At 41.5% G+C, this 25,737-nt stretch overlaps 1 protein-coding gene and 1 non-coding gene across 2 annotated transcripts in view; both read left to right on the top strand.

The window, feature by feature from the left end:
- LOC124711739 (CB1 cannabinoid receptor-interacting protein 1-like) overlaps positions 1 to 25,737 on the top strand; it is a 1,345,746-nt gene that overhangs the window by 773,338 nt on the left and 546,671 nt on the right. The window lies entirely within an intron of this gene.
- Trnal-caa lies at positions 23,733 to 23,807 on the top strand. The gene has a single exon. It is a non-coding gene; the product is annotated as a tRNA-Leu (tRNA).

Raw genomic sequence — 25,737 nt, forward strand, 5'->3', positions numbered from 1 at the left:
TTGTGAACCTTTTCTCATTCGAAGAAGCATCACCATTTATGAGTAAAGGCCACATTTCTCTTGGTGACTGGTTTAATTATACTTCCTTTGTCACAAAGTAATTTGCCAAACTCATCTCACAGCAGCTATTGAGACAGATTTCCGAAACGTAGGGCCTCATTAAACAAGTAATTGGCAATTACAGAGCTCAATAGCTTACGAAAAACCTCATAGTATCGGTTTGCAGTAACATACAAGAAGAAATTTCATGTTTATTTTCATACTAGGAAGCTCTTGTTTCGCTAGCTGTCGATAACTCTTAAAAAATTAGTCTCTGGAGTGAAATAAATAAAAAAGAAGTATAAGTAGTGATATATCGCCATAGATAAGAAAGTTCCGTGTGTTTAATAATTGGAAAAACACTCTCCTCCTTGTGTGCTATCATTCGCCAAACTTTCGTTTCGATGTCTCGAGCGGTTTAGGAGATTCGAGAGATGTTGCGAGTATTTCATTCTCGCGGGCGTGAGATGGGAAGTGAGCGCGCTACATGGGATCCATTTTCTCGAGATCGGAGGCAGATAGAGATCTCCTCCCAAGTCTAAACAAAAATTCAGCGTGTTAGCTAAATTTCATACGCAGCAACATATGGTGTAATACGCACCAAACGCAAAATCATAGCGACCCCTAATTTTCGTTGCAAACTTTTTGAGTTTTGCGTAGTGTCTTACTAAAATGTGTACATCACAATAAGAATGGTCATTAGCGAGGTGATGGGCACTTCGTCACGAAGCTGACATATAACGCTACTAGTAAGGCAAAAATCATATATTTTCAGACAATAGTTTCTGTAAAATCGTTTGAGAAAGATAGAGGTTTCGCGCGCTTCGGTTCAGTCAGCGCAGAGCGTCGCCAGTCGGCGCCTTCGAAGTATGGTGTACGCGTCGCAATATGCGCTGCACCCGCGCGACCCGTGCGGCACGTGCGTGTCGCGCTGTAGTCTAGTGTCACGTCACACGTACTATACGCTTCTCAATTTAGTTAGTCAACTACCACTTTCCGTTCCATACGGATATATTGCCTGAACCACTTTGCAATTGGTTTCGATCTTCCAATGACTTTGCTACGCGGTAAATGAGTGCACCACCTGAAAAAAATAAAATAAAATAAAAAAACTAAGAGAGCTGCTCAGATTGCCTCCTAAATCTTTTACATATATGAGGAACAGCAGCGGGCCTGTGACACCTCCCTGGGGAACGAGTCACTTTTCTTCTGTTATACTCCATGACTTTCCGTCCGTTACTTGGAAATCTGATGTTACGGACAGGAAATCACGGATCCAGTCGCAAAATTGAGACTGTACTCTGTATGCAATCAATTTGATGAGAAGTCACGTGTGAGGAACGGTGTCAAAATCGTTCTGGATATCTAAGAATCAATTTGACATCTCCTGTCAATATCACTCATTACTTCTTGACAATAAAGAGCTAGTTGTGTTTCACATGAACGATAACTTCTACTTGTTAATATATCGTTGTCTTCTAGGTAATTCACAATGTTCGAGCACAGTATGTGTTCCAAAATCCTACTGCACATCGACGTTGTTGATATTCGTCTGTAATTCAGCGGATTACTCCTACTTCCTTTCTAGAGTGTTGGTGCAAGTCTTTCTATCTGACGCCACTTCGGCGACTTGCGTATTGGTAATGATGAATAAAAGAAAAACACACACAGTCCCAAGCGGAAATAATTCCCAATCCGGGAGTGAGTCGAACCTGGGACCCCGTGATAGAAAGTCAGGAACGCTGAGACCACGAGATGCTGATGGTGCTATATTGACGTTGGAGCACTACACGGTACGTGGTGCTGCCGGCACCGGCGGTTGAACACTGTCTTCTTCTGCCTAGACTAATAGCAGGCACTCATTGTCCCTGCACTGTCTGTCTAGAAACACGTAAAAATTTGTGGTAAGTTCTTATGGGACTAAACAGCTGAGGTCATCGGTCGCTAGGTTTACACTCTATTAATCTAAGTTAAACTAACTTACGCTAAGGGCAACACACACACACACACACACACACACACACACACACACACACACACACACACACACACACTCCCCCGAGGGAGGACTCGAACCTCCGACGGGGGCAACCGGGTTAACCGTGGCAAGGCGTCTTGAACTGCCCGGCTACCCTGCGCGGCCAGAAACCAGATACGCTTCAGCCAGCGAGGGCATGTAGGCGCCTATAGTGGCAAGATGACTGGAAAAAGTGTAGCGTTTTCAAGCAAGTGCCGCTCCTGCCCACTTCTTAGTGATGAACGAGTACGGGCAGCGTGAATTGTTAAGGGAGGATGGTGATGATGGTGGTGATATTTGGTTTGTGGGGCGCTCAAATGCGCGGACCTCAGCACCCGTGTAAAGCCCCAATTTGTTCACAATCCAATTTTTTTCACAGTCCAATCGAGCCACTGCCACGAATGATGAGGATGATGATGAAATGAGGCCAACACAAACACCCAGTCGGCGGGCAGAGAAATTGTTAAGGGGGGAAACCACATTAGGAGGCGGTTTGACACTGATTTTTTGGGATTTTTTCTTTTTTTGGGGTGGGAAGAATTAATTAGAATTCAATAAAATTTTCACATTTCATTCATATTTCGAACAGTTTTTGTGAATTTTTTGAATAATTTCAGCCAAAAATAACAAAGTTACGCTGTGATGTCCGCTGAAGGTTGTAAGTATAGTTCCCCAATTGCGTGCAGTGTTACCATTCCAGTTTTTCATCTGAAATCAAAAAGGTTTTGATTTAACGTTAATAACTTATTTTCTAAGAATATGAACCTAATGCAGTTCAAAATAATGAAAATGTTTTGCGGGCTTTGGAACAATTTACTTCGATTTTCACTATTTTTTTCTCTAATTATGCAAAGAAAAATACCCTTAAAATCATGATATCACCTCACAAGTTGGTTCATATAATTCATAATTTTATGATGAATCATACTATCAGTTTTCATAATGATCGGTTCAATACCTTTCGAATTAAGACTGCACGCAAATGTGAAAAGTCCCTTCGAGATAAACGCGTTTGAAAAATAAATTCTCAGAAACTAGAAATTCAAGGAAGTTAACAATAATGTAAAATGCTTACTGATTAATCTTCCTCCTCATAGGCTTCGTTTTGCGCTTGCAGCAGTGCTTCCCGGGCTTCCGACCTTCCTTCGGTTTCAATGAACTACGTCGATTCTGCCGGCTCACTCGCTGGTTATCTATTTGTTCGGCATAATTGAAGCTTTGCGAGTCTACTACAATTCCTCCCTCGTTCATGTCCACCAGAAGGGACGAATTTCCTTCCTTGAATAAGCCCACTACTAAATACGATGCAAATTCAACGACTTTTAGTCCGGAGTGCAAGCGTGTAGGAGCTAATCAGCGATAGTGGAATTAAAACTTTCGCATGTTGCTTGTGGCCACCTAAACATCTCTAAAGTAATTTGTCCCTTGATAATTCTTCGTAGATTGGAAGAATTTCCTTCTGAACGTCGGGGTGCAATGGAGTAGGGTGCAGTTCACGTTCCATTCCAAGGGCTGTTCGTTTCTGCCACTCGCACCAGCTGTCTTCTCCCTCTGGGCAATACTCGTGTCAAGGATTTCCATCCGTGGAAATCAGATGATAGTATGCCGCCATAATTTCCTTTTTCATATCTTTCACACTATCTATATGTCTTCGAATCGCTAGTCCATTGTAAGCGCTGAGCTTCTTCACTGTCTCTGTGAGTTTGCCTTTTCCACCAAGCTTTTTAGTTTTTAGAATGTCTCGGAGTCGAGTCCCTACTCTCTTCTGGACGTGACCTGTACATTGGCCTTTTAAAACTTGATAATCTTAAAGCATAAAACCCAAACGAATGCTAATTACGCTTTGAAATTTTTGACAGCGTATTATTGGATAGTTAGGCTAACGATTTTTACAATTAAAAAAATCGGATTTTTTGAACCTCCTAATGTAAATTTGCCCACTCAAGTGACATAGTATGATTAAAAAAAGCGTTATGATACGTGTTTTCACCTACAGTAGTGGAAATCAGCAGAAAGGTGTGGATATTTCTAAGAAAATTAACATTGTCGGTTGGAATAGTTGTTAGCAGTCTATATATCCCGTATACTGACAAATGTAGTCAAATGGTATCGCATTTGATGTCAGTTGTACAGTATATAACAAGACGTCGATTCATGTGGTAATGAGTGGCTCTCTGCGGTGCTGGTTTGTGCGTATGTGTCTCTCCTGCATACAGGAAACAGACACCATCAGTGACATTGCATAGCCCGCACATAAACCACGATTATGACATAGCCACGCGGAAAACAGTTACCATGTGACGAAATTCTGCAAAACTCCGTGGGTAGAAAAAATGGGATACTAATTGTCAAATCACCAATAAATTTAAACGCTCAAGTACAAATAATTATAATTTCGGTAGATTCGCGCACGACATGGGCCGAACGGAAAAAATATGGACTAGGGCTACAAACTGTTAATCTTCTCACTTGTTGCTGGTTTAAGATTGCCCGGAACTGTCAAATACGTAAGACAAATTTTGGCAAACGAAAACATTTTGCGTTCAAGAAACGACTGTAGAAGCCTGCTCCGACACCCAAATATAAACAGGCTACATTATAATTTGCTGAAAAACTTATCTATCGGAATTAAGAATGGGATAAAGTGATTTCCAGTGATAAGAAAGCTTAATTTAGCAGGTAAGAATGAGCAGAAATTTTGGTGGTGGAAGTGTTATGAGTTGCTCAACAATCTACACTAAAGGTAAATCACGTACTGTTCGGATGAAGTCTAATACGTACACTGAGGTGCTAAAGACAAAACAGATTAGAATTTATGAGGACCTAGGGAACGAAAGTCTAATATTTCAACAAAGTAATGCATCTGTCCAGGTTTCTGCACAATAAAAAAGTGGTTTTAAGACAAGTACATAGATGGCATGCCCTGTCCTGCTCGTCGAATGATTTGAACCCCGGGTAGAACCTTTGAGGAATACTTGCAAAGCGCGTCTATCGCAATGGAAGGCAATTTGAGGTGTATGTGAGCTGAAAAGAGCGATACGAAAAGAATGGACGACAATTTCACTGCAAGAACCATAAATCCTAACAAAATCAATGCCGAAGAGGATTTCTGAGGTAATTAGAAAGAACGGAGATTACACAAAGTGCCAACAATCCAATAACACAACAGGATAGTTATTGCTTTTCTACTAATTTCCATCCAGGAAAAGCAAACGCCTTATTTTGTTACTCGTGTTATGAAAAAAACTATGTAATTCCGTCGTGACCGCGTCATGTATCTGCGACTTTCATAATAAATTCGATACATGTATGCTTCGGACATTGTGTATTAATGTCGTAGGAACCCTGCCTTTATACTGATTTCCACTACTGTAAAGTCTGCAAACTACAGCTGCTAAGGGTTAGAGCCCGAGGCGGTGACACTGCTTCAGACAAGCCCACATTAGTGTATTGTAGACATATGGGTAATCGTATGGTCTTCGCTCGATTACGTTGCGCAACACAGGGCGAATAAACTTTAGTAGTTCACACCCAAGAGCAGAAAATAAATACTTACATAAATGGGTCGCGCGCCCCAGGAGCTAAGTTTGTCATTGCACCTGACTACAGCGAAGTGTCTGGTCGTCGAAATATTCTGCCCGTTCGACACTGTGAACGGGCAGCACACTCGCGGACTATTAGACTGGCTACTTGTTTCTTTTCTTTTTTTAAGTCTGGGGATCTAACGCAAATAAAAAGAATTATTAAGATGTAAGATAGTAATTACAATATTTGTGGAATATTTCGTCGGATACTGGAGGAATATAGACACATTAAAAACTTGAATACGCAGTATTAATGTTTCACAATAATATTTATTTAAGTCTCTTATGAATGGACTCTCGTCTTTCTAGGCCATTGTCAGATAACTTAATAGTAAACAGATAATGCATACAATTTCAGCGACACTTCATAGCTGTACGAAGATTGTTTACCAAAAGTACGTGATATCCGACTCTATGGATACAAAACACAAGTATAGTGTAATATCCAAAGCGACTATGAATAAATAAATCTTATATTGCAATATATTCAAATTTTAAAACTATATGCCTCTCCTTTCTCCTGAATATGCTGTCAGTTAGGGTACCCCAGTTGGCAGTTTACTCAGGAGAGGAAGATAGGCAGGATAAGAGGACTCCTTTACCCCCTCAGATAGAACAAAAGCACACTGATAACAAATGGGCTCCCATGCTATGAACACTGTTCCCTACCTTCTGTTCAACACTAAAAATAAGATTCCGCCTTCAGAACGGAGCGGAATTTATAGGACTTCCTGCAATCTGTGTGGCAAATTACATGTAGGTCAATCTGGTAGGGCTATAACTACTAGACTGACTGGACATGAAAGGAGTTGGAGACTGAAAAACAAAGATTCCAGCTTAGCTGAAAATACTCTGAATGAATGTCGTTCATTTGATATGAAATGGTATTTTCTCCATAGAGGAAGTGAAGGCAGACAACTAACATTACTCTAAATTATGGTCATTAATAAACACCAATCAAAGGGTCCTGACCTGGTCCTTAATGACCATGTACAGGTCCATTACTCAACCTTACTAAAGTAAGAGCATCAGTTTATTATTTCTTTCACCATCAGACAATAAGCTTGTTGTAGCTGCTCCACACCCACATTCCATAGACGTCTCGCTCCCCCAACCATTTGTCTCGGCCCGCTCATCACATTCACCAGTATGTCCATATAGCATAGTAGTATGCGCCATTACTCACTTGTACCACAAAGCCGGCCGGAGTGGCCATGCGGTTCTAGGCGCTACAGTCTGGAGCTGAGCGACCGCTACGGTCGCAGGTTCGAATCCTGCCTCGGGCATGGATGTGTGTGATGTCCTTAGGTTAGTTAGGTTTAATTAGTTCTAAGTTCTAGGCGACTGATGACCTCAGAAGTTAAGTCGCATAGTGCTCAGAGCCATTTGAACCATTTTTTTGTACCACAAATTTGGCTTACACATACATACAGTTTTAATATTTGGAAACTTGCAAATTTGTCATAAGGTCGTAAGGGACCAAACTGCTGAGGTCATCGGTCCCTAAGCTTACGCACTACTTAATCTAACTTACACTAACTTACATCAAGGACGACAAAACACACACACACACACACACACACACATTCCATGCCCGTGGGAGGACTCGAACCTCCGACGTTTCATTACACATGTATATTGTATCCTTATAGTCATAAAATGTCACGTATCTTTGTACAATGATCTTTATACAGCTATGAACTCTCGCTGAAGTTGTGTGGACTACCTGTCTAGTATTAAGTTACCTGCTGAAAGCTGAAAGTTTGTGACGAACTGTTAAATAATTATTATGGGGAAATTAATAATATGTATTCACGTTTGTAACAACTATTATAAGTTAAAGTTCGAGGAAGACGATTGATTGTAATGAATAATAGAACTTGTTTAGGATACGGACGCTAGTAAATGTAGAGAAATAAAGAGTGTCATTTAAGAGAGAGAAATGACTCATTAAAGTAGATCGGAACCTAATAGTACTGAAGAAAATATATTTAATGCTGTACGAGTATCTGTAGCATTGTGTGTCTGTAAGATGTATGAGAAATAAGTGAAATATTGCTACAGTTTTTATACAGACACTTAAATGTGCTGATGAAGCTGTGTCGTGGTGCATGTTTTGTGTATGTGTATGTGTGTGTGTGTGTGTGTGTGTGTGTGTGTCGAACAGAAATCAGGGCGTGTTGACATTCCACGCAGAGACATTCAGAGTAATCTGCATTGCAAATCTGTCTCTACTGAAACAGTGGGTCGACGCTGCGGGCCTCTGCTCTTCTCTGCCCGGCGAATTCACAAACACAGCCAGCCAGCCAGCAGCTAGGTAGGTAGGTAGACCGGTCGAGGCGTCCATCCATCAACGTCCGGCTCTCCGCTGTCACGAAGGACTGTCCTGAAAGACACGGAAAGGCTCTTTCTGTGAGAGAACAGTCGCAGTGAACAGTGTCTCCCTCGCTATCGTCCAGGAGGCGAGTTAAACATCTGGGACTCGATTATAGTGTCTCCTGGCACACGTGGCTGGCCAGTTTGTATTGGCGAAGCAGCTAACCCATCAAAACTTTGATCCAGGTTTTGAGACATACTTGTCCATATCCCGGGGGCATTATGCATTTACTCATCTGAATTCGCAGAAAGTTTTACTTGACTTTGTCCTTCGTCTGGCGGGCGCACGTTGATACGCCCCACTATTGACATCACGGACTTTTATGTCTGGTAGTTCGTACCCAGTTGACGTATATCAGGCGAAGATGGGAGAGAGTGATTCTTTCTTATAACGATAGGTGTATTAGTTGATAGTATAAAGGGAGAAACAAAAGTGTTTAAACATTTAGTGGGTGTCAATTGCATATGTATGTACGAGTCGCGACAGTAGAGTAATGAGACTGATTTTCTTTGCAAGATGTGGCAACCCTGCAGGCTTGTGTAGGCGCAATATCTTTGACCTTGGTCTATAAGCTGCTTCTAGTCCAAGCGGCATATCGATTCAACTGCTCAGTTGTGAGTTGTGCTGTAATAAGTTAACATGTGTTTGTCTCTCTCGTCTGAGAAATGGAACCGCATAATATTCCTTTAAATGTATGCCATTTCTTTTTGCGTTCAGTTGGGTGAAAACGCGACGACAACTTACGGTAAGCTTCAGAAGGTTTTCGGAGAGGAGAGCTCAAGTTTTTCGTTGGCATAAAATGTTTAGTGAAGGCAGAACGAATGTTGAAGATGAAGACTGCAGTGGACGACCATCAACCTCACGGACGGATGTCAACTTGGCCAGGGTGCGTGAACACGTACGATCTGATCGAAGATTATCCGTGAAAATGATTGCAGAAGAACTGAACATAAATCGAGAACCGGTTCGTCTAATAATTGAAGATCTTGGTATGATAAAGATTGGTGCATAAATGGCCCCCAAAAATCTCACATCACAACAGTGAGAAACACGGAAAAATGTGGCAGCCGATCTGTTAAGACCAAACGGAAATCAATCCAGAATTGTTGGGGTGCGTAATCACTGGTGATGAAAGTTGGTTTTTCCAGTACGCTCCAGAGACAAAATGCCAAAGTTCGCAATGGTGCTCAAAGGGATCACCCAGGCCAAAAAAAGCTTTAATGTCAAAGTCAAAAGTGAAATGCATGCTTGTGTGCTTCTTTGATTCCAAGGGAACTGTTCATAAAGAGTGGGTGCCTCCTGGACAAACAGTTAACCGATATTACTACAAAGAAATTTTAGAAAGACTTCGTAAAAGAGTTATTCATGTCAGTGCCAACGCTGCTGATAATTTGACTCTGCATCACGATAATGCGCCATGCCATACTGCTCTGTCACTGAAGCAAATTTTTAACCTCAAAACAAATTTCAGTACTACCACAGCCACCTTATTCATCAGATATCGCTCCGTGCGACTTTTTTCTATTTCCAAGAGTCAAAACGGCGCTCAAGGGCCACCATTTTCAAACAACACAAGATGTCCAAAAAGCTGTGACGAGGGTCTTGGAGGATATTACAGAGGATAAATTCCAGAAATGTTACCATCAATGGCAGAAGCGCTGGGAAAAGTGTGTGCAGTCAGAAGGGAACTACTTTGAAGGAGACAGCACTAAACTTTACTAAAGCGGTACGCAACATTTTTTTTTCCACATCAGTCTCATTACTTTATTGTCGCACCTCGTATGTATGTATGTATCTACGTATAATACACAACATTTGTTAAATAGGAAATCACTCTGAATTCGGAGGCCACCAGCATTTATATCCATTCTAATCATAGGAGATAAATCACTTGAGTTTGCGAGCTAACATCCCATAGATGTTTGGGCTCACATGCGCTTCCTCTTCATCGAAATGTCTAGGCTCAAACTCGTCTAGGGCTTGAACCGCATTTGTCGTTTTACCCGCCCTAAATTAGACACTTGTGACCCTTTGGTTAAATTGTCTGGCTGATGGCAAGTTTGCGAAATACAAAGTTAATATAAGGTAATAACAGTAATAATAATATTGGGAACTAAATTAACGACGCATAAATGATGTAGGCTACACAGTTGCGATTTGGTTAGAGTTATGTGCGAGGTGCCGGGGTGGAGAAGAGTTGTACCTCTTTAATTCAGACGAATTTTGCGTGAGAACGAGACATGCACTCGACCTCCCCCCCCCCCCCCCCTCTTATCTACCACCTAATTACTTATGCACACAACAGTAATGAAAGAAAATGATGGTGGACCCTGCTAGTTGGTAAAATAAGGAATGCACACTCACAATAATTTAATAATAATCGTAATCTACTCAGAAAAAAAGAGAATTTTACCATGATGAACAACCTTGAAATGGGATTTTGCGTATATGTAACGAAATGATATGCGTATTAAATATTACAATGAGATTTATTATAAATCAGAACATAAATGCTCATGATTGTCGACAGAAACAGTAGGTTAAAGGATTGGGTATACTGAACTATTATGAGAACAACAGTTGGCTCGAGAACAAGGGGCTCCTACTCTCTGTGATGCAATAGATTGACGATAATGACTGGAGGTCCTAATGAATCAAATATTAATCTTCCGACTATATAGCACTACTGCAATTAGTAGTGAGAGCTGAAATGGGATCACATGGAGAAACAATCAAGGTGAACTTTTTAATAAATAAAAATAAAATAAAATAATACTAACGTATAATAATTTGTTGTAATAATAATAATTATTATTGTTTGTTTGTTTGGATAAGTAATTGAGAGATTAAAATTTACGCCGTGAATTTATCGAGCTTCGCACGTCCGAAGATATACGGAACGTAGCCAGGGCTCATTATATATTTTTTGTAGAAAAAGTCTGATATCTGACCTCAGCTTCAATCATGGCAATGGAGTGACTAAAACTACTAATACAGAGAAAAGCATACGATTAAATAAAACATATATTCATTTAACATATGCATTACGATATGAATGACACTTACGTAAAATTCTAGATAAATAATGGCAGATAATTCACAAATGAGAGCGACTTATTAATTCTGCGCCTCTTTTCTGCAAATAAGTACCAATATGTCTAACTGTGGAGCCACAGAAAATATTATGTCCTTCTAGGACAACGAGTGACATAAGAGTGTAGATGCCTACTGGCTGCGACAAGAGAGCGGTGTTAATTCCTTTATTTTGCTTTCTCTTGTCTTAAAAAATCGATACATATAATCTAAGTTAAGTAAATTAAATATCGTCTGTGCTCGATTGCAAATGGTTCCTTAAAACTTGTAGCAAAGCGAGTACGTGTGTTGCTGAGGTATTCAGTATAAAATTGATAAGGTCCTACAATGCCAGAGCCGCAAAATACCGTACCAGTACTGAAATCTGCAGCCCGTCATCGGTAGGCAGCATCCTGATGATGCAGGCGCCGACTTCTGCCGTTCAGCAACTTTGTGTCAACTCCTGGCCTCGGAGTCTGTCCGATGCTTGCCTCTGCTGTTCAGCTGAGTGCACTGAACCTGCCGTTTGACCAGCTACGAAAACAACCTGCCTAGACCACCGGCCATCTGGCGCCAGACAGTCGCACTCAGCAGGGCACGATCCACAAGTATTCTCAGAATCAAGAAGACAATACAGTCAGTCGGTGCCAGGAGTCTTCGTTCTAGACGCACCGGAACGGTAAACACATAATCTGCAGCTACTCTCAGACGTCTCGCAGGTCGTTTCGCCCTGCATACAATAGGCGAAACTCGACCGACGTCAGTCGTTTCGCCAGGCACTTAAGCCTATTGTACGAAACCCTCAGAATTCAGGGAAGTGCAGCCCGCAACGGGAAATGCAGTGTTCCGTGTCCTCCGATGCTTGCCTCGCACAGGCCGCCCAGGGAAGTAACCCAACATGCATAGGAATCAAGTGAAAAGTATTTTTTGAGCTCTCAGTACAAATACTCTCATTACAATAACCTTATTCGGTCTGTTACTACCGTGCAATGACATAAAACATTAATAAGATTGATGAGAATGAGAGGCGACATGTAAAAGAGGGCATGGAACCTCTCAAATGTTTATTTAGAAAGCAAAGTAATAGCGAAAGTGGTCGTATTTAGAGTTACTGTTACATTCGAGCGTATATACATTTGACATAGTTTGATCATTCACAAGCTTATCACGAAATACAAGTTACCTATGCGAAAAGTAAGAGTTCACGCCAGGCACACAACTGCTCACCGCTCAGAGACTTAAGTCCCACGATGCCACATAACGCAAAATTTTCTAAGTCGTTTCACTTCCTGAAGACCGATCGTCCACTTTTGCGTCTCCACCAGCACTATCCCTCTGCCCATCCTCGGCCGCATTTCCCGAGCTCCAAATATCATCGCTCAACTGACTAGGGCTGTTCTCTTTCCTGAAGCCGTCCTTCTGATTGGCAACAGCTTATTCTACATTACATTCTAACATATTTATATAATCTAAACTTGTCCACTTTCATGTGCTAAATAATGTAACAATAATATCCATTACATAATAAACGTTAAATTTTTTTACATAAAACCAATATAGTTTCCTTCCTAGCTTTGAATACCACAGCCAGTAGCCTTGCACCAATGTGCTTTCTGATAAATAACGAACAAAAGTAACTCTTATGCACTAAACTTTACAACAAATGGTCTATTACATAATGATTCAATAAGGTGTCATACTGTCATTGTTCAATGTGTTTTTTGTGTGTGGGAAATGATGATCTGATGCTTAACTGCAAATACTGATAATTTAAATTTACTATATCTTTTAAAGAAATAAAGTTACAGAGTTGATATTTACAACGTCTGTCATTTAAATGATGCGCTTCTATCTGAAATGTCGATCGTTAAGGTCGACTAAAGCTTTCAGATTTTAGTATTCAGGTCTTTGTTACAAAACTTGTTAATTTCACTTTGACAGTAAATCCTAAACCTTTACAGATATGATCAATATTAAAGTTTTATTGGGATCACCATGAAAATTTATGGAGGATGGCAGATTAAAATTACTGTGGCTTGATTCCCTGCATTATTATAGAATTATATAGTTTTCATAAATGTTTCCCTTTATAGCCGATCTTAGGTCCGCCATATTTAACACTGCTACGTCTCCTCAGCCACAAAAGCCTTTACTGCGTTTCCCTATGATGTAGGTTCTCGTTCGTCTCACTCGCACACAACAGCGCTTAGGCCTCAATAGACAATAGATGTCTGTGAGTTTCCCCATCTCGTGTTGAATCTGCGCCCTTTGTGGCATCCCGTCATGGACGAAAGGGTTCGTTTAACAATTCTTGAAGGTTGACTCTTTCGGCCATATACTTGAATGAGAACGAAATGCTTGTTAACTCACAAGTTGCAGTTCGTTCTGGCTAACATACGAAATAATACTGGTTTCACTACTTGCAGCGTAAAACCCTACAGCATAGAAAGCGAGTCAGTATCGAGTCAGTACGCATCAAAGTCTCGCAGCATCTACTGAAGCTCATCGGTAGACTAGTTTCTCGCATGTGGCATATCTGCTTACTGAACTGGCTGTCTTTACATTCTCTGTAGCTTGCCTCAGATCATAGGCTACATAGAATCTGCTCCCGGCTGTAGCTCAGCTCGACTGTCCAAGGTTATACTACCGACGACCAATAATGCCAGTGTCCATAATCAATTCTGACCCTACTCTCTCTCTTTTTTCATAACACTGTGTAGGCCCATTTTACCCCTCGGATGACGTGGGAACTGTAGAGTCTGTTGCTAAGCCACATCTCCACACTGTTCTTTCTTCCAGAAGCAGTAATCTCGCATAATACATCGGAAAACGTCCTCAACGTTTGGAAGGCAGGAGAGAGGTTGTGGATGACATGAAGATGTGAGGGGGAGGGAAGGGGCCAGGTCGTGAGTCGTCAAGGATACATCTGTCATTATGAGCATTATCCGTGGAAAGCAAGGTTCTGGGTTAGAATCCCCGTCCGTCACACAGTTTTCATCTGATAGCAAGTTTCAGATCAGCGTACAATCGACTGCAGAGTGGAATATTCATTCAACAGCCCACTAAGATTATTTAAAATAAATTACTTTCCAAATTACAACTTTCTGAAAGAATGTTTCAAATGAACCAAACATGGAGAACATGTAAATCAGAGTACCACCAATGAATGATTAAGACGGGAGAGAGGTGGCACACTATGGGTACAGGAACAACATCCAGCTACCAAAGTGGGAAAGTGAAACGTTAAGTGCCTGTAAGCCTTGACAACAAGTATGAAATCAGCGGGCCAGTTCGAACGGGGCAGAATTATCAGTCTCTAGGAAATAATGTTTAAGCAGGGACCGCAAAGGGCCTGCAGCTACTACTGTGATTCTTACGTTGCATCAATAGACAGAAGATAGGGAACGAGCAAAGCCATTTCCACGCCCTTTCGAGTATTCAGTATCGGCTCCGATCTCTTCTCTTCACATTCTGTATCAGAGTTGGCTCTTTGTCAGGACTAAATAATGAAAACTAACTTCACAAATCAACCATTATTCTCCTAGCTGACCGTAAAATATTAGTACAAATTAGCAATCCAAAACAAGCTCAAATTTTTCCTCGCAAGTCTCTTGAGAACATTCGAGAACCTACGCACGGAATGACACGTTCTAAATACATACAAGGTAAGCCGACTTTCCTCATCTTTCATGCGACTGTAGTACATACTTAGATGTGACGAAAGCTTAAGGCGGCGGGCTAGAAGGCTGCTCATATAACATTCAAGTCGCTTCATTTCTTTTCTGATGTCCTACCAAACTCTGGTATCTCTATCATTAATCATGTTGCTTCTGAAAGGAGCAATAACAATAACGATAACGGTAACTGTTATTAGTGTTATTCCCCAAATGAACCATGGATATTGCCGCTGGTCGGGAGGTTTGCTTCCCTTCGCGATACAGATGGCCGTACCGTAGGTGCAACCACAACGGAGGGGTGTCTGTTGAGAGGCCAGACAAACGTGTGGTTCCTGAAGAGGGGCAGCAGCCTTTTCAGCAGTTGCAGGGGCAAAAGTCTGGATTATTAACTGGTCTGGCCTTGTAACAATAACCAAAACGGCCTTGCTGTGCTGGTACTGCGATCGGCTGAAACCAAGGGGAAACTACAGCCGTAATTTTTCCCGAAGGCATGCAGCTTTACTGTATGGTTAAATGATGATGGCGTCCTCTTGGGTAAAATATTTCGGAGGTAAAATTGTCCCCCATTTGGATCTCCAGGCGGGAACTACTCAAGAGGAACGTCGTTATCAGGAGAAAGAAAACTGGCATTCTACAGATCGGAGCGTGGAATGTCAGATCCCTTAATCCGGTAGATAGGGTAGAAAATTTAAAAAAGGGAAATGGGTAAGTTAAAGTTAGATATAGTGGGAATTAGCGAAGTTCGGTGGCAGGAGGAACAAGACTTCTGGTCAGGTGAATGCAGGATTATAAACACAAAATCAAATAGGGGTAATACAGGAGTAGGTTTAATAATGAATTAAAAAATAGGAGCGCGGGTAAATTACTACGAACAGTATAGCAAATGCACTATTGCAGCCCAGATAGACAGGAAGCCCACACTACCACAGTAGTAAAAGGTCCGCAGATGACTAAGAGATTGAAGAAATGTGTGATGGGATAAAAGAGATTATTGGGATAGTAAAGGGAAACGAAAACTTAATTGCCATCGGGAACTGGAATTCGGTAGTAGGAAAACGAAGAGAAGGAAAAGTTGTAGGTGAATATGGAATGGGGGTAAGGAATGAAAGAGGAAGCCGCCTAGTAGAATTTTGCACAGAGCATAACTTGATCATAGCTAATAACACTTGATTCAAGAATCATGAAAGAAGGTTGTATACATGCAAGAAGCTTGGAGACACTGGAAGGTTTCAGATAGATTATATAATGGTAAGACAGACATTTAGGAAGCAGGTTTTAAATTGTAAGACATTTCCAGGGGCAGATGTGGACCCTGACCACAATCTATTGGTTATGAACTGTAAATTAAAACTGAAGAAACTGCGAAAAGGTAGGAATTTAAGGAGATGGAATCTGGATAAAATGAAAGAACCAGAGGTTGTAGAGAGTTTGAGAGACTTTGAGAGTGAGCATTATGGAACGAATGACAAGAACGGGGGAAAGAAATACAGTAGAGGAAGAATGGGCAGCTTTGAAGGATGAAATAGTAAAGACAGCAGAGGATCAAGTAGGTAAAAAGACGAGGGCTACTAGAAATTCTTTGGTGACAGAAGAGATATTGAACTTCATTGATGAAAGGAGAAAATATAAAAATGCAGTAAATGAAGCAGGCAAAAAGGAACACAAACGTCTCAAAAATGAGATCGACAGGAAGTGCAACGTGGCTAAGCAGGGATATCTCGAGCAGAAATGTAAGGATGTAGAGGCATGTATCACTAGGGCTAAGATAGATACTGCCTATAGGAAAATTAATGAGACTTTTGGAGAAAAGAGAACCACTTGTATGAATATCAAGAGCTAAGATGGAAAATCAGTTCTAAGCAAAGAAGGGAAAGCAGAAAGGTGGAAGGAATATATAGAGGATCTATACAAGGGAGATGCACTTGAAGGCAATATTATGGAAATGGAAGAGGACGTGGAGGGAGATGAAATGGGAGATATGATCCTGCGTGAAGAAATTGACAGAGCATTGAGAGACCCAAGTAGAAACAAGGCCCCAGGAGTAGACAACATTCCATTAGAACTACTGATAACGTTGGGCGCGCCAGCTCTGACAGAACTCTACCGTCCGGTGAGCAAGATGTATGAGACAGGCGAAATACCCTCAGACTTCAAGAAGAATATAATAATTCTAATCCCAAAAAGGCAGGTGTTGACAGATGTGAAAATTACCGAACTATCAGTTTAATAAGTCACGGCTGCAAAATACTAACACGAATTCCCTACAAACGAATGGAAAAACAGGTAGAAGCCGATCTCGGGGAGGATCTGTTTGGATCCCGTGGAAATGTTGGAACACGTGAGGCAATACTGACCCTACGACGTATCTTAGAAGATAGATTAAGGAAAGGCAAACCTACGTATCTAGCACTTGCAAACTTAGGGAAAGCTTTTGACAATGTTGACTGGAGTGCTCTATTTCAAATTGTGAAGGTGGCAGGGTTCAAATACAGACAACTAAAGCTTATTTACAATTTGTACAGAAACCAGATAGCAGTTATGAGTCGACGCGCATGAAAGGGAAGCAGTTGTTGGGAATGGAGTGAGACAGGGTTGTAGCCTCTCCCCGATGTTATTCAACCTGTGTACTGAGCAAGCAGCAAAAGAAACAGAACAAAAATTCGGGGTAGGAATTAAAATCCAAGGGGGAGAAATAAAAAATTTGAGGTTTGTCGATGATACTGTAATTCTGTCAGAGACAGCAAAGGACCCGGATGAGCAGTTGAACGGAAGGGACAGTGTCTTGAAACGAGGATATAAGGTAAACACCAACAAAAGCAAAATGAGGATAATGGAATGTAGTCGAATTAAATCAGGTGATGCTGAGGGAATTTGATTAGGAAATGAGATGAAGTAGTACCCTTTTGTTGCTATTTAGGGAGTAAAATACCTAATGATGGTCGAAGTAGAGAGGATATAAAATGTAGACTGACAATGGCAAGGAAAGCGTTTCTGAAGAAAAGAAATTTGTTTGCATCGAGTATAGATTTAAGTGTCAGGAAGTATTTTCTGAAAGTATTTGTACGGAGTGTAGCCATGTATGGAAGTGAAACACGGACGATAACTAGTTTAGACAGAAAGAGAATAGGAGCTTTCGAAATGTGGTGTTTCATAAGAATGCTGAAGATTAGGGTAAATCACATAACTAATGAGGAGGTATTGAACAGAATTGGGATGGAGAAGAGCTTGTGGCACAACTTGACTAGAAAAAGGGATCGGTTGGTAGGGTATATTCTGAGTATTGGAGGGCAGCGTGGAGGGTCAAAATCGTAGACTGAAACCAAGAGATGAATGCACGAAGCAGGTTCAGAAGGATGCAGGTTGCAGTAGTTACTTGGAGATAAAGAAGCTTGCACAGGATAGAGTAGCATGCAGAGCTGCATCAAACCAGTCTCTGGACTGAAGACCACAACAACAACAGTGTTATCATTATTATTATTATTATTATTATTATTATTATTATTATTATTATTATCACTGTGATCCATTTGTATTGTAAGGTATAAATCAGTTAGAAGTAAGACCATTGACTAATTACGCTTTTTTATTTTTGTTAATTTTTTTTTCACGACACAACGCAGTGTGACTAATGCCGCTTACACAATGTGTCTTTCCTTTGGATGTGACTGACTGGCCGAAACGATTAACAGCGTTGTCAAATCCTCATGTGATTTTGTCGTAATAGAAGACGTCTGAGAGCTCTGTGAACACTTCTAATGCAATGATGAAAGACAGATGCTAGAAGCTGGAATAATTCAATACATAAAATTAGTAACGAAACACAACGAATCAAAACCAACTTCCTGGCCTTTTCAGATGACCTGGCAATCTTTGGCAAAGACACAGAATCAGCTGTCACCCAAAGAAAGCTCCTCAGTAGAATGTCAAAGAAGGTAGACCCAAAAATCTCGACGTCCAAAACATAATACATGACAAATACCGTTGGTGTCCAAGTATCGTTGAAAATAGATTTTCAAAAAATTAACAAAGTTCAGACATATGAATATCTCGGAGAAATCATTCAAAGCATTGGATGGACCAAAGATACAAACAGTCTGAGATCACAGAAGACGGGGATAGCGTATCAACTCTCCAAGGACACTTAACAACGAAAAAGCAACGTTCTTTAATCGAAAATTCCGTACTATGAAATAGCTTAAAACCATAAGCGTTATTTGCAGCAGGGTTCATTGCCACAGTAAAACAGGAGAAGCAGAAAAAATGGAGGAGAAAGAGAGGACAAGCCTTCGAAAAATTCTGGGGCCATCGTAGATGAAACTGGTAGCTACAAATTAAGGAGCAACAATGAAAGCTATTAAAAATTACCGAAGTCTCATATGCAATCCGAAGAAGGTGGGACAGTTTCTTTAGACATCAGAAAAGAGTGAAGGACAATAGACTAACAGCAAGGAAAAAATCAATGGATCAAAGGGACTCAAAAATTCTTTGCTCAGTCTGCATATATTTATTTATATATATATATATATATATATATATATATATAATCACAGATGTTTGAGGCTTGAAAATGTTGCTGGAACCATAAGATTTCAATTGATTACTCGAAAAGACTTACAGATGAACATAAATGAACAATACATTAAAAAAAGAGATTCAGAATGAAAACAAAAATTTCAGGGGTTTTTGAGAAAAAGAGAAGAAACGTGGTGAGTGTTGACCCAGGAATAAAAACAACAGCAGAGCAAGAAAATGAAAATATAATGCGTAGACGGGAAGAATAATCTCATTCGAAAGAACAGCTCCTCTCAGTAACTGTTTTAGGTGGTCAACAATTGCCCAGATTCGATGCAAGAAGAAGAAGAAGAAGAAGAAGAAGAAGAAGAAGAAGCAGGAAGAGGAGGAGGAGGAGGAGAAGAAGAAGAAGAAGAAAGACAAACACGTCTCAAGTTCACTTGTTACATTGATTCACTTTCGATTTCGATTAGGTATAGCTGATCTTCAGACCCATAACAAATTATTTCGAATCGTAGTTCGTTAGCAGGAAGAAGTTTGTTTTACGGTAATAAGGTAGCTTTGCAGGAAAGTGTACTTCAGATAAGCGGATGGCAGCTGCACTGTGAAGAGTTTATTTGACGATGGTCCACCACGATCGGTATGCTGTAGGTCCAGCGCGACAACCATCTGGTGGTAGAAAAGGGGGAACTCACAGATTAGCATTAACCGTTCGCGGAAATAGATACTAATTCTAAATTACCGTGAATCCTCGTCTGTGCACCAGACGGTTGATAGCACGCACATGCGCAAAAAGGAATATGAGAGTATAATTTCTGATTGTCATTTGTTTACAATGTGCTGTTAAAGTTGACATCTGTGGCCAGCAGCTATCTTCGGTTTTCATATTGGAGATTTTTGCGCATTTTTCAGTGAGCAAATTTTCATAAATAGTGTAACTAAACAAAATCGATATTTTTTTACCAGCAGACTTTCTTTTAAACAAGCTAGTTGCGAAAAGCGTTATTTGTACTGACTTCTTCGTGTTCTAGAAATGGAATGGACCAAAGAGGCATTAAGCTTCCTAATCCAAGCGTAAAGCGAGTAAAGGTGCCCGTGTGATCCTCACGGTTCGTTGTCTCATAATAAGGTTCGTTAGCAACCGTTTGTTTGTGAGTAAATGTGCTTATAAATTTATACTTGATTTTCGTTTAGTATACATAGCACTTCAACTGACGAAAGTTCGCGTTTAATTTCATTAAGTCTTTTGCTCTATTTCGGCATGGCTATAGCCGGCGATAGAGTCCGCTCACAAAATATATAAACGCTGCCAGGACAATAGCTTCAAAAACAACTGTGTCCTTCACGTGTAAAACGTAAATCTAGACCATATAGGTTGAGAACCGTGGTTATAATACTGTAAGGTTTAAAATCGAAACAAGAAGTAACCACAATTATGGTTTAACGAGGTTTATTTGGATAAAACCATGACCGATTTAGGATTTTTTACAAATTCTTCTTGAGATATTAGTTATACGTTTCTTTTTGTATCTGTTATTGGTTTGCTGCACTAGGATAGGCAGAAAAGTTTTTGATCATTATTTGGTAATGTTGAAGATTTATTTCTTACGACTTCTTTCAAAGCATTCATGAAAAGGTTTTCAAGTCAATAAAACGTGAAATGTGGTGAAAACTCACATTTTAATAACTTCAAAAACTTTTCATAAATGCTTAGAACTGCCTTAAACTATACCAAACTGTGAACAAAATCTTTCTTTGTATCCTAGTGCAGCAAACCAATAACGGATACAAAACGAGGCCCCAGCAACAAAAACAAAACGAAACGTGAAAGAAGCATCCCAAGATGGATTTGTAAAAAATCCAAATAAACCTTGTTAAACCATATTTGTGGCTGGTTGCTGTTTCAGTTATAAACTTTAAGGGTCGTTACACAAAACGAACCGCCGGCCGGTGTGGCCGTGCGATTCTAGGCGCTTCAGTCTGGAGCCGCGTGACCGCTTCGGTCGCAGGTTCGAATCCTGCCTCGGGCATGGATGTGTGTCATGTCCTTAGGTTAGTTAGGTTTAATTAGTTCTAAGTTCTAGGCGACTGATGACCTCAGAAGTTAAGTCGCACAGTGCTCAGAGCCATTTGAACCACAAAACGAACAGTTGAGCCCATTATTCAGAACAGTTATAACTTAATCCTGTGATAGCTACGTAAGACAACGACAATTACTTAATAAATAGGAGCCTTGAGCTGCCACAGCTTTTTAACTGGAATGAAAGACTTTACTAGAAACCAGACATTCTCGTTCCTGTTTCGTGTGGTATTCCCTTTTAGTGCGTAGGTGCCGATTCGCGCCGTGAATGTCCCGTGTGTATCATGTGATCGGTCGACGTGAACCAGTCTGCTGTTGAGAACACGTAAGCTTGGAGCGCCGCTGCAGGAGAGCACATTTTACAGGGTGACAATTACTGAACTATATAAAAAAACGTAAACTAAACTACGCCGAGAACACACTTTCTTCAACATGTAAACGTCACTACAGATATTAGGATTTAAGTTATGACTGCCATCATTGGCGATGATGTGGTGCAGACGAATAGCGAAATTTTGCATGACCCGCTGAAGTGTCAGAACATCGACGATGTCGACGACCTCCTCAGTAGCTGTTGTCAGCTCACCAATGGTTTTGGGGTTATTGCTGTACACCTTGTCTTTTGTACAGCTCCACAAAAAGGAGTCGCATGTGTTCAGATCCGGAGAATATAGCACCCAATCGAGGCCCATTCCTTATGCCTCTGGGTACCCCAGAGCCAGAATGCGATCCACAAAGTGAGCCTCCAGGACCTCAAACATTCTCCTGCTTCTATGGGGTCAAGTTGCGTTTGCATGAACCACACCTTGTCGAAGTCAGGATCATTTTGGATAATGGGCATGAAATCATCTTCCAAAACCTTCACCTTCGGTAGTCACCGTGCCATCAAGGAATATCGCACCGATTATTACGTGACTGGACATTGCACACCACACAGTCAACCGTTGAGGGAGAAGAGACTTCTAGATCGCGAAACGCGGATTAACAGTCCCCTCAATGCGCCAATTTTGCTTGTTGGCGTACCGGTACCCATCCAAATAAAAGTGGGCTTCGTCGCTAAACCAAACCATACTAATTTCCATTATGCGCTGCGGCCAACCTTGTACTTTGGATGTCATGACGCAAATCGTTCAGAAGTTATGACGATTTTATTTCTTATAGTTCAATAATTGTCACCCTGTATGTACATTGTGTAATAGCGGCTTAAAGCCCGTTTTACACTATCGACCATCTGGACAAAATCGACTATTCAAAGTACATGCACCTTTTGTACCTGCGTGTAAATCGGCAGCCAACCATGAAGCGAATATGTATATGACGTCAAAGATCTATATTGCCGAGTGCGATGTTCTAAATTTCTGAGTCTGCGGCACAGAACGCATGCGCATAAACAAGAGATTTTGGCGGCGTCTGCTAAAATGGAAAGTTGATCTTTTCTGATCGAGCTCACGCCTATTAGAAACGGATTTCGTGCTTTCATGTCTCTTCAACCTTTGTGTTGTTTGCTTTGTTTTCGTAAAATGCTGAAAAGTTCCACAAAATCTTAACATTTTTTTCCTACTAGTGTTCTCTTACAAGATAGACGAAATAGCTGAAACTAAAAAGGTTTAGAAGTACTCTACACCGTGCACAAATAAGCACGTAAATAGATATAGTGTTTTAGTGAAAATTACTTCAACCGTGAAAGGGTGAGAGTTATTTGACGAGAAAAACAATTTTCGATGTTGGTTCAAATGGCTCCAAGCACTATGGGACTTATCATCCAAGGTCATCAGATCCCTAGACTTAGAACTGCTTAAACCTAACTAACCTATGGACATCACACACATCCATGCCCGAGGCAGGATTCGAACCTGCGACCGCAGCAGCAGCGCGGTTCCGTGCTGAAGCGCCTAGAAGCGATCGGCCACAGCGACCGGATTTTCAATGTTGATTGGCACTTATGCAAGAAAACTAGCTACAAATGATTAAACAAAAAGAAGCTATTTTCTGCGTCCTGGATAATGTTTGATATATTTGCAAGTACGTATTTTCTCGAACAAATAACTATACCGACATGTTCTCAAGGGTTTGGATGACATGTTTCCCATTCTTTCACCTCTCAGAAGTGTAAGGAATTTATCACACGTCCGTTGACCAGAACATCCACTGTTAATTCTGCTGTGGACAGTGACGAATTCCACTATCGTTGCTTGCTTCAATATTTTGCTACTATCCAGAATGAGATTTTCACTCTGCAGCGGAGTGTGCGCTGATATGAAACTTCCTGGCAGATTAAAGCTGTGTGCCCGACCGAGACTCGAACTCGGGACCTTTGGAAGGTAGGAGACGAGGTACTGGCAGAAGTAAAGCTGTGAGTACCGTGCGTGAGTCGTGCTTCGGTAGCTCAGTTGGTAGAGCACTTGCCCGCAAAAGGCAAAGGTCCCGAGTTCGAGTCTCGGTCGGGCACACAATTTTAATCTGCCAGGAAGTTTTGCTACTATATTTGTATTTTTTCGTAAAAAGATTAGTCTCTCATAAAGTCACATTCACCGTTAAGATGCCAAACTGCACAACAGATATTCTCACAACACACACTGACGTTAAACGAAAATGGCCACTCAGAACAGACGGGACTCAGTACAGAAGTGAAACGGCAGAGACGCTGCAGTCGACTGACTTATCTTCAACTGAGACAAGGTCTATCGTGTAAAAGAGGCTTAAGGTTAATCGTCATGTTACCTGTGTTCAGTCCTCAGCCTGATCTGTGGCACCTGCAGGAAAGATGCACTCACTCTTTCTTCAGGCCACGAGTGGCCGACCGGGTCCATCCGACCGCCATGTCATCCTCAGTTGAGGATGCGGATAGAAGGGGCGTGGGGTCAGCACACCGCTCTCCCGGTCGTTATGATGGTATTCTTGACCGAAGCCGCTACTATTCGGTCGAGTAGCTCCTCAATTGGCATCACGAGGCTGAGTGCACCCCGAAAAATGGCAACAGCGCATGGCGGCCTGGATGGTCACCCATCCAAGTGCCGACCATGCCCGACAGCGCTTAACTTCGGTGATCTCACGGGAACCGGTGTATCTACTGCGGCCCGCAGGAAAGATGGGGCGAGCTTAATTTTAGAGTGGCGTGGATCGTACAGGGACGTCCGCGCTGTACAAACGCATTTGTTTAAGAGCCGCCTCTGAGAGGACTCGAGCTGTGACCTGGAGGCAGAGGGGCAGTCAGACGCGCGGCTGCTCCTGCTATCCTCCAGCAGTGGCCGCCTCGGAGCCAGAGCACGGCACAAAGGGCAGGCGGCGGTCGCACGGCCGTGCACTTTTAATGGCGGGCCCCAGCTGCTGCGGTATTCCGCCAGGGGCACTGCTGCTCATCAGTATTCCGCGATCGTCGCCCAGCGCTGCCTGGCTTTGCGTGGGACAAAGGGTTGTGCAGGGATCTCAAGATCTGGGGGCCCCGGCGAGACTGCTCCCTGCCCGGCTTCACCTACCTTTCACCCTCCCAGCCATTCCACAATCATCATCATAACTTCCGCCAAGTTTCACCGCCACATCCTAGTCATATCAGTGCTTTATCAACAGGTCGCTGCGGACGGAATGCAGATCGATCCACCAGCGGACTCATATTGTTTTGAACACTTTGACTGCCACTTAACGCCTCAGAGTCTACATCTACATCTACGTGATTACTCTACTATTCATAATAAAGTGCCTGGCAGAGAGTTCAATGAACCACCGTCAAGCTGTCTCTCTACCGTTCCACTCTCGAACGGCACGCGGGAAAAACGAGCACTTAAATTTTTCCGTGTGAGCCCTGATTTCTCTTATTTTAACGTGATGATCATTTCTCCCTATGTAACTGAGCGGCAACAGAATGTCTTCGCAATCGGAGGAGAAAACTGGTGGTTGAAATTTCATAAGAAGATCCCATTGCAACGAAAAACGCCATTACTTATCATGTCTGTCACACTATCTCCCCTATTTCGCGATAATACAAAACGAGCTGCCCTTCTTTGTACTTTTTCGATGTCATCCGTCAGTCCCATCTGATGCGGATCCCACACCACACAGCAATACTCCAGAGTAGGGCAGACAAGCGTGGTGTAAGCAGTCTCTTTAGTAGACCTGTTGCACCTAAGTGTTGTGCCAATGAATCGCAGTCTTTGGTTTGCTCTACCCACAACATTATCTATGTGATCGTTCCAGTTTAGGTTATTTGTAGTTGTAATCCCTAAGTATTTAGTTGAATTTACAGCGTTCAGATTTGTGTGACTTATCGCGTAATCGAAATTTAGCTGATTTCTTTAATTACTCATCTGAATAATTTCACACTTTTCTTTATATAGGGTCAATTGCCACTTTTCGCACCATACAGATATTTTATCTAAATCATT

This window comes from Schistocerca piceifrons, chromosome 8 (genome assembly GCF_021461385.2).
Source record: "Schistocerca piceifrons isolate TAMUIC-IGC-003096 chromosome 8, iqSchPice1.1, whole genome shotgun sequence".
Lineage (NCBI taxonomy): Eukaryota > Metazoa > Arthropoda > Insecta > Orthoptera > Acrididae > Schistocerca > Schistocerca piceifrons.